This window comes from Alnus glutinosa, chromosome 5, assembly GCF_958979055.1.
Source record: "Alnus glutinosa chromosome 5, dhAlnGlut1.1, whole genome shotgun sequence".
Taxonomy (NCBI): Eukaryota; Viridiplantae; Streptophyta; class Magnoliopsida; order Fagales; family Betulaceae; genus Alnus; species Alnus glutinosa.
Genome location: NC_084890.1, coordinates 8150313 through 8165785, shown reverse-complemented (window position 1 = coordinate 8165785; position 15473 = coordinate 8150313). Strand labels below are relative to the sequence as shown.

At 35.5% G+C, this 15473-nt stretch overlaps 1 protein-coding gene across 2 annotated transcripts in view; it reads left to right on the top strand.

Moving 5' to 3' along the window:
• Positions 1 to 9201: 9201 nt before the first annotated feature.
• LOC133869394 (uncharacterized) overlaps positions 9202 to 15473 on the top strand; it is an 11962-nt gene continuing 5690 nt past the window's right edge. Inside the window, exons 1-2 of one of the 2 annotated variants that reach the window (XR_009900432.1) lie at positions 9202 to 9362; positions 10931 to 10999. The gene's annotated coding sequence lies outside the window, so the exon portion shown is untranslated. Of the gene's footprint in view, positions 9363 to 10930; positions 11000 to 15473 lie in introns of those variants that run through there. The other variant, XM_062306383.1, reaches the window with a different exon arrangement.

The window sequence follows — 15473 nt, the reverse complement described above, 5'->3', positions numbered from 1 at the left end:
TTGGACGGTGTCCTTTTTTTTCTTTTTCTTTTTTTGGATTATTGGCTCAGAACATGGGGATATGTTTAGGTGGTTATCCTTTGTCCAATTGTCCTCGCATCCATCATCGTGGATATGCTTATGTTGGTAATATAAGATTCGATTTGTGTTCTTATCCAGACTTTGTTCAGAGGATACTCAAAAATCATTCTACTGCCAATGGATTCCTTCCAGTTTAGCCTCAAAATTTTTTCCTGCAAAAACAAATCAACATAAGCGTGATTACTCTATCACATTACCTTGAATAAATTCATAGTTAAAATATTCTTTTGTGGGGAATTTGATTGGCTCATAGTGTTTTGGAATTTAATATGTTATTAGCTTAAACTTGCAATTCCCCCAAGCCTATTATTTATGCTGCTTCCGGGCATTAGTTATTTGTACTGTAGGAAGAGGAGACTAGCTAGGAGCCTAGGAGTCTATAGTTTCGAAGTATATTGGTACCACATTATGCTGTTGGGAGAATATATATATATATATATATATATATCTTAGAGACGAATTGAGATTTTTGATTTATTGTGTTTGACAATTATATGGGGTACTTTAACTTGAAAATGTATTTTGTTATTAAGTTTTCTTGATTTATTTATAGATCTCTAAATGTTTTTATAAGTATTTGGTAGTATAAATAGTTGGTTCTTGGACAAAATAGAATTGTAAGAAAATGTTTCAATTAGGTTTAATATCAGTTCTTAGTATAAATAGTATTCTTTGTTCTTCAATACTCTTAATCTTTGAAAAACTGAGTTTATTTTTCTTAATTTGCTTAGTTTTAAGGATTATTTTTTTTTTCATTTTACCTTAGTATTTCTCTTGTATAGTTCATACGTACCTGGGTTGCACATGCATTTGTTTTTTAATGATATTTTGATTATATATATATATATATATATATATATGTTTTATTAGCCGTCATGTCCTACTTTGGGTTTGGGGCGTGATTGTTAACCCAAATTCTTTTCTAATTGTGATTCTTTAGGTGAAGATTAAGGACGAAACCATGACAAAAACTATTGTGACTCTTGTCATCAACGAGTTGGTTCAGTTGATTGTTCATGAATCAATATTTTTAAAGGGTGTCTACTGGGAAGTTGTGGACATTAGAGATGAATTGGAGAGCATCTAATGTTTCCTCAAACATGCAGAAAAAGGAGACCTCGAAAACGATGTCAAAACGTGAGTGAAACAAGTGAGAGAAGCAACCTACAATATAGAAGATGTAATAGATGAATATGTTCTTCATGTGGAATATCGTCGACATCATCAAGATGTAATAGATTGAAGAAGTTGCCCAACTGATTTCTAGAGCTTCAGAATCTGGGCACACTAATCTTATTTTTCTCATCATTGAAGGAAGATCTACTGTCGTATGTCCAGGCTTTGTCGAATCTAATTACCCTTTCCCTCAATCATGCGTATGATGGGGAGCAACTGCATTTTGAGGAAGACCGTTTTCGAAAACTCAAGAAGCTCACACTTAGAGAGTTGAAAAAATTGAAGATGGTGAAAATAGACAGAGGATCATTGCCCGATCTTAAGCAACTTGAGATTGGGCCATTCCCGTAGATGAAGGAGATACCCTCTGGAATCCAGCATCTGGCAAGCCTAAAGATTCTAGACTTCTATGAAATGTAGGGAGAATTGGTGTTACTTATGTAACCAAATGGAGGCAAAGATTATTGGAAAGTCAAGAAGTTAAGTACTATCTGTCTCAAGTATATGATTAAAGGAGAACGATATCAAAGATACAAACTAGGTGACTCACACTTGTTGGAGCGTCTGCAAGGAGTTCCAACCTAGCAGTTGTAATTAGGCTTAGGCCAGCACATATGATCTTTGATAATTAAAAGCTTAATTCTTCCAAGAATTTCGACCGAGTAGAGGATTAGGACTAGGTAATCCTCCTTCACATTTTCTATTCATTATAGGGGTTGAATTCTTATCCGTACTTATTCTCAGGGAAGAATCCTCATGGAATAAGAATAATCGGCAAGGGCCAACTATATAACATCTCCGTTTTGTATATGATGTCATGATTTGTAGCCGTGCAAATCAAAAGGAAGCTTCCACTATTCTCACTTGCTAAAATAACTACTCGGCTTCAATCAGGCAGTATATAAGCTAGGTTATTGGCTAAATCAACTATCATTTTCAGCAAAAACTGTAGCCCCTTGATTCAACAAAAAATTTATGGAATTCTTAAGTTTAGAAGAATGCAGCCTAATGCCAATTACTTAGGTCTGCCACTATCCATTAACCAAAAGAAGAAGCCAACTTTTGAAGACATTAAGGCCAAAGTCCTTAATAGAGTGTCCGGTTGGAAAGCCAAAACACTCTCTCGGGCTGCTAGATCCACCTTGATCAAATTAGTAGCTTCTTCCCTTCTAAGTTTCACCATGTCAATGTTCTTACTGCCAATCTCTTTGCAATCATATTGACTCTATCTTAAGGAAGTTCTGGTGGAGTTTTCAAGATTCAAAGAAACACCATCTGGTTCCCTTGGCTTGGAATAGAGTTTGCACTCCAAGGATCATAGGAGGTTGGGAATAAGAACAATGCACAGTTCAAATAAAAAGCACTCAAAGCAAAATTGGAATGGAAAATACTAAAGGAAGAAGATTTGTTGCGGATAAAATATTTAAAGAACAAGGGGCAGTTGGAAGCTTTAACACCTCCTTCAAGAATCTTGGCTGTGGAGGGTTTTAAAAACTTTTAATTTCACTCATTAAACTTCTAATTTGATGCAATGTCCCCCCCCGCGGGAGGCGTTAGGTTTAGGTGTAAAACCACGACAAAAGGGGTAAACTGATCTTTTGCCATTTGGGGGTAACCGAACCACCTCCAAGAGCCTTGGGGTGGTTCCCCATTGGCTCAAAGGGGGTGGCTCGAGCGACCCGTTTTTTTTTTTTTTTGAAAAAAAACAAATTTGTTTGTATTTTTTTAATGAGGTATATGACATGTATCATGTTCTGATTGGGTTGACGTGGAATTTCGTTAGTTTTTTTTTACAGTAGATGGACGGAGGTATTATTTGGGTATATGCCCATAAGCGAGGTACCACATGTAACCGAAAGTAAAACCGAAGTGGGAAAAAATAAAGTTATTGAAATCGAGAGGGCAAAACGGTATTTAATCCTAATTTTTATTTCGAAATTAAGTGTAAATTTGAAATTTTATAAAAGTTTCAGGTGCATAAAGGTTATTTCACCCTTTTTGCCGACTGATTTAATGCCTAACCCAAATGGAGGGGGACATTGCATCAAATTAGAAGTTCGAGGGATGAAATTAAGAGTTTTTAAACGTAGGGGAGTCATTTATCAAAACGAGTGGAAGTTCATGGAGGTTTTGTAAAGTTTCCCCAAATGTATCTTGTCGAAATACATACATACATAGTAAAAAGGTAAAAAAATAAATTTCTGAGGCCAAAAAAGGAAAAGGCCCAAAAATCGAAACCACGTAGTTGAGCGAGTAATACTATAAGAAGGACTCTTGCCCTGCTTGTGTCTTCCCAAATGTCATGTGACTTTAAAATTACAATTGGATCGAAATTTAATAATAATTATTTCAAATTCAATGATAATTTTAAAAGGCATATGATATTTGGAATGACTAGTCCTCCAATAGCATTACTTTTTTGAGGCACACATGTTAAGATCCACGCCTACTTTACGACTAGAGGAAAGGCATATGATTTTTTGACTCTTTTGGTTTATTGTGAGCGACTCGAGTTATTTAGCAGACTCTTTTTTCCTTGTTTGGCTATCAACTAAAAAATGGACAATACTTTTGGTTGGTCCAAGGATAAGAAGAGGTTGTATGTATTGAGATAAGAATTACAAGAACTCAAGAGACAAGGTCACAAGAATTACAAGCACTCAAGAAACAATAGTTATAGGATGATAAATTAGATTTATTGTTGTTAATATAGAAATAGAAGAGACTTTTAATGTTTAAACTCTTTCTTTATAAATATAGTCTTGTATACAATCAAATTTATATAAAAATAAATATGTAGCAAAAGAAAAGGTTTTGACGTGTGGATGTAAGTCATAGGCCTAACCACCTAAAATGAATGTTTCCTCTCTTTCCTATCTTTCTCTTTAAATTATTTTTAGTTTTTACATGGTATCAAAGCTATAAGCTAATGCCAGTATTCGATCCTGTGCCAATTTATTTATTTATTTTTTTTTTTTCATTCACTCATCCTTTTGCATCTTATATCATAACTAAAATCAACATGCCCACAAATATCCATCTTGTGCCATTTTTTTTTTCTTTGGGTTTTTTCTTCCTTCCACATTTTCTCATCTTGTGCCAAAGCTATTTCTCTTCCCACACCCATGTGAGTCTTTCTTTGTCAAGATTACATGCCGCACTGCCATTGTTTCCTCTATTAGCAAATATCACCCACTCAATTCTCTCTTGTTGACCAAAAAAAAAAAAAAACCAAATAGGTTTTGTGCCCGTAGTTGGCCCAACTTCGGCCATAATAGCCGCTTTCGCCCAAAGTTGTTGATGTTCAAATTCCGGCCATAGTAGCCGATGCCGGCTAAAGCCATCGATGTCTAAGTCCTGACCATAGTAGCTGATGTCAACCATAGTCGTCGCAGTGCAAGTTTCGGTCATAGATACTGATGTTCTAATTCAGGCCATAGTAGCCATTTTTTTTTAGCCCTTTGATGTTCAAGATCAAACCTCAACGTTTGTGATCTACCATTGGGTTTGTGGGGGCATATTGAGACAAGAGTTACAAGAACTAAAGAAACAAGGTCACAAGAGTTACTGTGACACCCCGCTTTTTACAAAAAACATAAGTGAAAATTTATGATTTCCACGTGGTGTTACGACATTATCAGAGTTAAGATTTCGTAGCGAAATATTATTATTATTTTCTCAAAAACTTAGGAATATAACACATAAGAGTTGACTGAAATACTTCTAATTAATAATACTTGGTTTTCTCACATAATAAATATTATACTAAAATAGTAACATCTATGCCACATATAGCATTGTTACTGTATACAAATTATTAACCATAGTATAATTAATATTACATACCAAAGGAAATGCATAAAGATAGATTATGCTAAAGACATAAAAGAGATGGACTAAGCAGGGTAGTCCAATACACAAACGAGGCAGTTGTTAGCCTCATCCACATCTATTGGGGTCGGTAGAAGGATCTTGATAGTCCTAATACTCTACTCCTTCCATTTCTGCACATTCATCTATAAGATTGTGGACAAAACCACAATCCCATATACACATAAGTGAGTCAACTGTTTTTAATAATATAATGACTATTGGTTCATTTAGAAACACATAACGCAATTATAACAGTTCTTTATGCTCAGATTCATTAACAGTTCTATATGCACAATTCCATTAACAATTATATATGTATAGTCTCATTCATTAGTACAGTCTTGCTTGCTTATAGATGCCGTGAGCCTCTAACTCATTATACAATCTTATCATTTATAGATGCCGTGATTCTCTAACTCATAATACAGTCTTATCATTTATAGATCATGGTTCACAACAATATACTTAATATGCAATATCCATTCACATATATATACAATTCATCCAATTTATAATTAATGAATTATGGAAGTTAGCATCATTTGCACGTGATAAAACATTCATACTCAATATAGTCAGCATCATTCACACCCACACAATTAAGGAACATTTACACATATATAACTCAATAAATCCGTAACAATGATATTAAAGAAACCAACATCACTCTTAAAAATACATACATCCATAGCTTTAAATATAAATATGCATATAATTAAATAAACTCGTAATCAGGACATTAAAGAAATCAACAGCACTCTAGTAAGTATTTTAGAAATACTTACCCTTTTTTGCTTCCCAAAAAGGTTTCCACACAATTGGTATTATATACATGCGATAACAAATTAGCACAACACACTAAGAATGTTATTTAATTATTTCTACCACTTTTGACTTCTAAATCACTTAACATATTTTCCAAATATCGCTTCTGATTTCTAAATAACTTAATGGGAAAATTTCACCGTTGGTCCCTGTGGTATTCCATAATTATTTTTTACTCTCTATGGTTTAAAAAATTACTGGGAGGTCCTCGTGGTATGTAATAATTACAAATCGATCCCTGGCGTCAAATTCTGTTAAATTTTTTAACAAATTCCGTCAAATGCCACGTCAGCGACACGTGTCGCCATCTTATGGCGACACGTGTCCATCTTAATAGAAAAATAAAAATTTATTAAAAAAAAATAAAAATACTTATTTTTTTTTAAAAAAAAAAAAAAAAAATTCAAAAAAAAAAAAAACTGAATGGGTGGCGCGTGGCCACCCCCAAGCCACAGGGGGTGGCCTTCGGGCCACCCCTGGAAGATCCAGGGGGTGGCCTGATGGCCACCCCAGGCAACTGGGGTGCCCGCGCGCCACCCCCAGACAACTCCAGGGTGGCGCGCGGCCACCCCCAGTGGCCGGGGGCGGCCAGGCCACCCCCAAATGGGTGGCCAAGCCACCTGTTCAGTTTTTTTTTTTTGAATTTTTTTTTTTAAAAAATAAGTATTTTTATTTATTTTTTAATAAATTTATATTTTTTTATTAAGATGGACACGTGTCGCCATAAGATGGCGACACGTGTCGCTGACGTGGCATTTGACAGAATCTGTTAAAAAATTTAACAGAATTTGACGCCAGGGATCGATTTGTAATTATTGCATACCACGAGGACCTCTCAGTAATTTTTTAAACCATAGGGAGTAAAAAATAATTATGGCATACCACAGGGACCAACGGTGCAATTTTTCCTAACTTAATATAATTTCTTAATGCTGCTTAAGCATTATGACGGCATATAAAATAGACCGATTGTATGTCTACATATTTTTATGCGAGTATTATTACGGCATTTATTAATTAATGCTTTAAAAATCTATATATTAAAACAGACATTATAATAGCATTAATATGCTAAAAATATAATATCACTTTTATAAAAATAGACATAACAATTCTATTAATATAATTAATAGCCGTTGTATTTTTAAAACATGCGAGCGGCATAACGACATAGTTATAAAATAATTATTATTTTATTCTTTTATAAAATTGTGCAGAATAATGGCATTAATGTAATTAATGTCTAAAAACACTTTTAGAATTTTGGGCAACGTAACAACACTTTTATAAAATATTTCTTTTTACTCGGACATTATAACGATGTGTTTTATAAATTAAATACGCTACTTAAAAAGCCTCGTTTAAAACACAACTTTAAATATTAAATAATTTATTAACTGAAAAGTATAAAAGCATAAGATCAAGACTTACTAAAAAGAGGAATAATAGAACATCTCCTGGTATTCTCCTGATGTATATCTAGAATGACATAAATATAATTTTTTTTGATTAAAAAATTACAATCTATGTCTCTACCGAGAAAGATAAGAGTTTTCTTTTTCATTTTCCATACTTTCCTTTTTCCTTTCTTGTTGAACCGAGAGACTGAAATCCTCTTCTTTCTTCTTTTATCTGTGTTTGCCGAGAGAGTGAGAAGATTTCTCTGTATTTTTCTTTTCTTTTTTTCTTCCTTCTGACCGAGAGAGAGTTACAGAGAAGATGGGAGAGAGTTTTCCTTTCCCTTTTCTGTTACTGGCCGACACACAGAGAGACAAAGTTGTCTCTTTTCTTTTTATTGTTTTAGCTACTAAACTTACGGAGAGGGAAATAGAGAGGGAGAACTGAGAGGCTGAATTTAGAGGGTTCTCTGTTCTGGCCGAGTGAGGGGGCAAAGAGAGATTTCTGGTTCCTTTCTTTGCTCTCACAGAACCAAGAGAGAAGAGCTTCTGGTTTCTAGAAGAAGGGAAGTTCTTTCTTCTGGTTTTTCCCCTGCTGACCGTGAAAAAAGAAAGAAGAAGATGAGGGGTTTTGCTGCAAAACTCGGGAGAGAAACAGGGAGGGAAGTTCTTTTGCTGCTGAACTTACAAATAACACAGAGAGAGAGAGAGAGATGCAGAAAAAAGAGAGAATTCCTGGTTGCTGGAATTCAGAGAAAAACAGGAAACCGAAGAACTCAGAACTTGTTACATTTTAATACTCTTATCTGTGGTTAATAACTTAATATATATAATACTCTTACCTGAAGCTAATTTCTCCATCATTTGGGCTACCATTCAAGTCAAAAACAGCAGCCATTACACCACCCGCAAGGTACCTTCCTCTGCCAACACTTTTGTCAAACTCTTCACCCACAAAATGCAGCCATACCCGATGTAACTCAAGGTAAAAGCTTCAAATTCCCCTAGTTTTTGAAATGTTCTTTGTGAGCATAGATTTTATTTGGATAATTACACTTAACCCCCCTGATTTATCCATGGTGTGACGATTTACCCCCCAATGTACCAAAATTGGTACATGACCCCCCCAAACTTGCCAACGTGTGGCAAAATCAACCTTCCGTCCAATCGACCGTTCGTTTGGACGGAAAGTCGATCACGTGCAAGTCACGTGACTTGGGGGAGGGTCTCTGTCTTAAACGATCACGTGACTTGCACGTGACCGATTTTCCGTCCAAACAAACTGTCGATTGGACGGAAGGTTGATTTTGCCACACGTTGACAAGTTCGGGGGGGTCATGTACCAATTTTGGTACATTGGGGGTAAATCGCCACACCATGGATAAATCGGGGGGGTTAAGTGTAATTATCCCATTTTATTTTATTATTTTATTTTGTTGATGTAACACGGTTGTTGTGACGTAGAATATTTTGGTAAAATTCTTGTAAGAACAAACAAATGGAATTGAATTGGATGAAGTTGTATTGAATCAAATGGATGATGAAAAACAAGTACTGATCTGATTCGAGGTAGATCGAGCCTCCTGATTATCAACTAAGCTATTACAAGATACCAACAATTCACATGATTTTGCTATTACAGGGACGCAGGCCTATATAGAAAATTCTAAGCCCAAATTAATTAACAGATTATTAACAGTCAGACCAGTTGCAATGACCGACCCAGCTACTTGCAGCCCATATCCAACTGGCGCTCAGTAATCTCAGGGGCCAATCTCTGAACGAAACGTAAGCTTCTTATCCTTATCTCTTCATCTTCAACGGCTCATCCGCACTTCTATCGCCTTATCCCCATACTAACACATCTGATGAAACGTGTAGCCTTGCAACGGATCTCTAGGATTTGAATAAGCTACTCGGACGAACATTCTCGAATGCCTATCGAATGATCCTTCCTCTATCCTTCGCCATACGAGGCTGGTGACAGTTGAGCGTGCCTCTTCTTTTTGGGTATTCTTTTCTTTTGCTTTAAAGATTGGATTTTTATGTGGGTTTTCTGTTTTTGGTTTTGTGGGTGTTCTTGTTTACTCCTTAGAATTGTGATGCTTGTCAAAAACCAGAGACCAAATGTTGTGGGCTGTTCGTTGAAATATTTTCATGTAGTTTTCTGCTGGGTTATCAGCATTTGTAGTTTACTGAAATTAAAACAGCGTCATGCATTTAGGAGTTCCTTTCAATTACAGTACTATATGGTAACATGATGTCCAAAAATGTTTATAGGGGTTTGATGGACATGTATGAAATGTTAGGTCTGGTACTGATATATATATATATATCTCAGAAAGATGACACTGTCGTCAACGTGTTGTCAACGTAGCTAGGCTGAGGGAAGGCGAGGTAAGTCGGAGAACACACGGATATGACACAGTATATGACCTAGGACACCTAGTTGTATGTGTGTGTGTGTGTATATATATATATATGAGGAAAGACACATCCCGTGAATCAAGTGTAAGAGAGGCGATATATAGGGACGGCAAACCATCTCCTTGCAGGCCATTTTTCATAAAAAAAATAAAATATAATCAAAAAGTGTACTTTGATATCACATCAAAGTACACTTTTGATTATATTTGATTTTTTTTTACTAAAAATGGACTTTTCCGTCCCCCAAAAATTATTTCCCCAAGTGTAGATAGGATTCACTACACATGTAGTAAGAGCCACATTTTGTGTGTCTTTCCTTAACAGTATTTAGCATAAGAAATTGAGGTACTGTTCAAGCTTCTCCATTATTGGCATGTGTACTTTTGTTAAGGGTGATAAATGAGCTAATCCTTTTGAGTGATAATGCATATATAACTAATATTTTTGTTAATCTAACATTTTCCTTGTAAAAAAAAAAGGGTGGTGAAGGATAGAGACGAATTCCAAAGCTATGTATGTGCACTAATGGGAAGTTTGGAAGAATTTGGAGGAAATTCGAGCGCTGTTGTGTCTTAGTTTAAGGGATCGAGGCCAAGTAAAGTTTGGTTGTAGAAATGAGGTTTAGGCTTTATGACTTAGGGCACATTTATTGTTATTTTATTATTGTCACTCATAGTGTCGGTTTTTCTTATTTTAATTTTACTTTATTAGAATAATTAATAGTAGTTTTTCAAGCTTTGACGAATTGTTATAAATAGTTTTGGTGCTAAGTGAGTTGTTGTCCCAACTTTTGGGAGACGACTTGGTTTGTTAGCAAGCGAGGTGTGTAGCTTAGCTAATAGAATTTGAAAAATATCATTTTTACTTGTTTAAACTAGGGTGGGCAATTCGGGTTGGCGTGTCGGGTTTGGGTTAACCCGATTAGGCCAACCCAAACCCGATACGATTATTAATCTGGTTGAAACCCATAACCTAAACATGACACGATTAAACAAGCAGGTCATGTTAACCCGACACGACTCAAATTTTTTAAAGATTTTTGCAAAGCAGAATTGTGTTTACTTTTATGTTTTCTTGGTAATGAATTTTGTGCATATGATCCTAAGCTTGTTATGGTGGAAAGTCCTTAAATTTATGTTTTCCCTTTATAGGTCTCAAGATCAATTGGAGATGTCTATCCACAGGCACTATAGGGTTGGCGAAGAACAATACGAAATGAATTTAAGGTTCCAATTTTACACTTTTACTATATATATATATATATATATATATATATATATATATATATATATATATATATATATATATATATATATATATATATATATATATCAGAATAAGTAAATAGTAGATAGAGAAATGATGAGAGTAAGTGAACAGACTGATGCTGAAGGAATCCCTATATTCAATGAAGAAATTGGATTAGGAAGTTCCGATGCTACATCATGTTCTACACAATAATAAAACACTTCATTAGAACCCCTAGTCACCTCATATCTAGGATCCATGACCAATTAAGCAACTTAAGATGTCCAACCTTAAGCGACCTAAATAGTAACGGTTTACTTCATCTGTTTTGGAAAGAAAAATTCATTAACGGTTTACCTCATCTGTTTGCCCATAAGATTAAACAAGTTTTAGTAAATGAAAGCAATGTGATAGAGTATGATAATCTCACTTACGGGAATATCATAAGTGCTATCCAAAAAGAAGGTCTAAAAATGTGTGTTGATATGAAAATATCAAACCAAGCCAATAAGGATAAGAAAAAGACTAAGTATGAAATGACGAACAATATGATCTACCTTCCGTAGCACAAAGTTTCATGGATTGTGAAATGGCAATATATTTTAATCCAGAATTGTGTTGCTAGACAGTTCTCTGTTAAGTAGTGGGATAAGTTCGGCTTCTCCAGAATTCGAACCTGCCTAAATGCTGAGTTTTCTTTTAAGTTAGAAGCTACTTCAATAGCCCAAGCTCAAGCTCCAATGGCTCAAGTTCAAACCCAGTCACCTGAGCCTATTGCCAAGCTTCCTCAAGTTCCTAAGTTAGAATCTCCTACCTCCTCTAAAGGGAAGAAGCCCACCAAGAAGGATCTTAAAACTTTTGCCCTTGCCTTTGCAGAGTAATTTTATGAAGCCAATAAAGAAGAAGATAAAGACTCTACAGTAGAATCTTCTATTCGCCTAAGTCAGATTGACCCTTTCCAAGATGCCCAAGATCCTTATGATGGGTATGATTTCTGAGTTCCACAATGCTCGCTCTCATCGGCACAAAAAGACAAATAACTGAACAATGTTTTGTCGGCAAACCGACAAAATACTATTCATGTATAGTGACTTTTTTCACTATTCACCTAAGTTACCCAGCTTTCGGCAATTTCTACCCAAAGTAAAAGCAGAAGGAATCTGCTTTCAACCACTTTCGGTGCACTCCGGACAGCACTAAGTATGCTGACATCTCATGATTCCAGCATTGAAGCCCTCTTCCTAAGTCTATTTAAGAAGTAGAAGTCAGTGTTTCAAGACAGAGGCTATTCGAATGTAAATCAGAGAGACTAGTTCTGAAAAAGTTTTGTAAGCCAAAACACCTGTAATACAAACCTCTCTTAAGCCAAATACTTGTAATGTCTCTTCCGAGTATCATGTCTAAGCTTGTATATGTCAGAGCAACTCTGATATAAGTTCATTTGTAAGTTTTCATATCAAGTTTTAAATCAAGCATTACTTTAAGTTCGTATGCTTATTACTCTATTCACTTACTCTAATCATTTCTCTATCTATTCCACCATTACTACTATTTACTTCTAAGTATATTAGCTTCTGCCCCCTTTTGGTATCAGAGCCATACGGTTGAGTTATATTTTTGTTTAATCTGTACATCCGCCCAAGTGGCTGGTTATTTGATTTGAACTGCCACTGTTTATTCTGTTTGCTACATCCACTCTTTGTTGAGATTCTAGGCTATTAGAGAGATGACACTGCCGTCAACGTGCCGTCAGAGCAGTTTAGGCCGAGGGAAAGGCGAGTAAGTCGGGAGGACGCACGGATAGGACACAGTGTATGATCTAGGACGCTTAGTTGACTTGCAAAGATGAGTGCGGCAGAAAGAAGAAAATAGTAAAAGTTTAAGTTTGATAAGTCTCTTGCTTAATAGGCTTATTATCAATTTTTTCTTCAATTTTATCCAACTGGTTACCTATGGAGTTTAGGTATTGGTTGGTGTAATTGTTTTGCTCAATGATCTTCTTAACATCTGTATTTTCATATGCAACCTTAAAGGGAAAGGCTTTAACCGTTGTTGTACGGTGCTTAAAAAATATGGTTTCTTGTGGAGGGTGACTTGAAGAAACAACTATGTTATCTTATTTTACCCACTTTTCTTTAGTGATGGTCTTTACCGTGTTTTCAGCAGGATAAAATTCATCAACAAAATCGAAATAGAGGATCTCTGTTTCGACTTGACTTAAGATTTCTTTCTTTTGCTCAAGGTTAAACCTTTCGCGGTAAATCTTTCTTCTCTCAAGATTTGTTTCAGAATCAATATCTTCGTTAAGTTTTTTAAAATCTATCTCGAAAGGTTTTCTTAGGGTACATAGTTGGGGGTCTACGACTATTTCAACTATAAAGTTAGATTCTGTAGGGGAAACATTTCCTCCTTGGGATTCTTCCTCTTCTAGTTGGGTGTCTGCAATATAGCAAGGATGACTTACTTGAGAACTTGTTTGCACTCCTTTTAACTTAAGGTTTCTTAAGTCTTTTTCCAGATCTAAGTCTCTTCGTTTTTGTCGTTCTGTTGTGGTTGAACTGGCAAACGAATGCCTAACTAGAGTCTTATCATTAGTTTCCCTAGATGAACTAGACCGCGTGAATTAAAAATCTCTACGGAAGAACTAGAAAATTTAATAAGAATGTTAGAAATACAAGACACTGAACCCAGTGAAAATGAGTCTGAAACAAGTTCAAGTGAAAACTAGTGCTCTTGCAGTAGTAATAAGTCAGGTCCTAATATAAGTTTTGGCTGTAAAGACACTTGTTGATATATATATAATAAGTAAATAGGTTGAACTTGTCAACCTGCGGGTTGAGCCGCCAACCCGTTTATAATCGTGTCAGTAAACGAGTCAATCTGTCAACTCGTTTAGCCTAAACCTTAACCCTGTAATTTCGTGTTGTGTTCGAATTGGGTTCGTGAATCGTGTCAAAATTGCCAACCCTGGTTTAAACACGATTTTAGAACATTGTGCATGAAAGAAAATATTTTTATATTACTGGATATTTTCTTGTACTTGTGTGTTGAGAAAATTATTGGATCAGGATCCTCTACAATTATTTGTTCGAATTTGAAACAATTCGGGCAGGTGATTGTGAGAGATCACTTATGGGACCCACTTGACCAAATAAAAATTGGGCTGTCCAACCACTTATCTGGTTAGATGGTTCTCATAAGTGGTGTCTCATAATCACTTGCCTGAATTTGAGAGAATTGTAGAGAATCCTAATCTAAAATTACCTGCACTTGGTAAATGCATTACTTTATATTACTTATGGAGAATTGTTGACTTGTTGGTTTGTGGTATCGAATATCATTGCAACTTGATGTAAATATAAATTTATCAATGTTTTTAATGAATTTTACGCAGAAAATTAAACATGTGAGCATGTTATAAATTTATCATCGGGCTTTAGGTAATTGATGTCTTTGTGGTATATTTGATGTCTTCATAGCATAGCAGTGATTACTCTATCATGTGACATTGGATAAGTTCATAGTCAAAATTTTTTTCCGCGGGGAATTTGATTGGCTCATAGTGTTTTCGAATTTGATATGTTATTTAGCTTAATCTTGCAATTCCTCTTGCGCTATTATTGATGCTGCTCTCAAGGCATTAGGTCATTCTTTTATTTCTCTTTTTTATATATAAAAAAAAAAAAAAATCAGTAGTAGCTAGAGAGGTCACTCGAATTGAGATCGATACCCAGTTAGTTGACTGTTGGAGTTTGGTTAGAATTAGAGGTTTCAATAAGTATGTCGCTGTATTAGTTATTTATATTGTTGGAAGAAGGGACTTCGAGTTTGTAGTTTCTTTGTATATTGGATCTAGATTGTGATGCTGGAAGAATATATCTTAGAGATGAATTGGGATTTTTGATTTATTGTGTTTAAAAGTTATGAAGTACTTTAACAAAAAAAAAATTGTATTTTGTTATTAAGTTTGGTTGGAATATTTATAGATTTCTAATTGATGTTTTATAAGTGATTTCGTAGTATAAATAATTGGTTCTTAGTACAAAGAATATTTGTTCTTCAAATGGTGATTTTGGCTGAGCTGGGGGACAGAAACCAGAAGCTTCACTATTTGCCATGTTCTTGTGATCCTTTGTTCATAAAGGCAATAGGGACATAATCCAATAGGAATGGAGCGTTGGTGTTGCGTGGAGGCCAAGACATTTGTGTTCACGGTGGTAGAAGGAGCTTCGATGGTGAGATTGGTAGAAAGGAGGAAGTCTTTTTCTGGGCTGGTTCTTCTTAGTGCTCAAAGTATAGGATGGTTGGCGTCGACAATGGAGATTCTGCAGTGGTTTCCGGGGGAGAAGGACTTTATCAGGTCCCTTAGGGAGGCGTCTAAGGTAGTTATCGTTAGACGAGGTGGTAACGCAGCTGGAAGGTTCCTTGAAGTGGCGGTCTATGGAG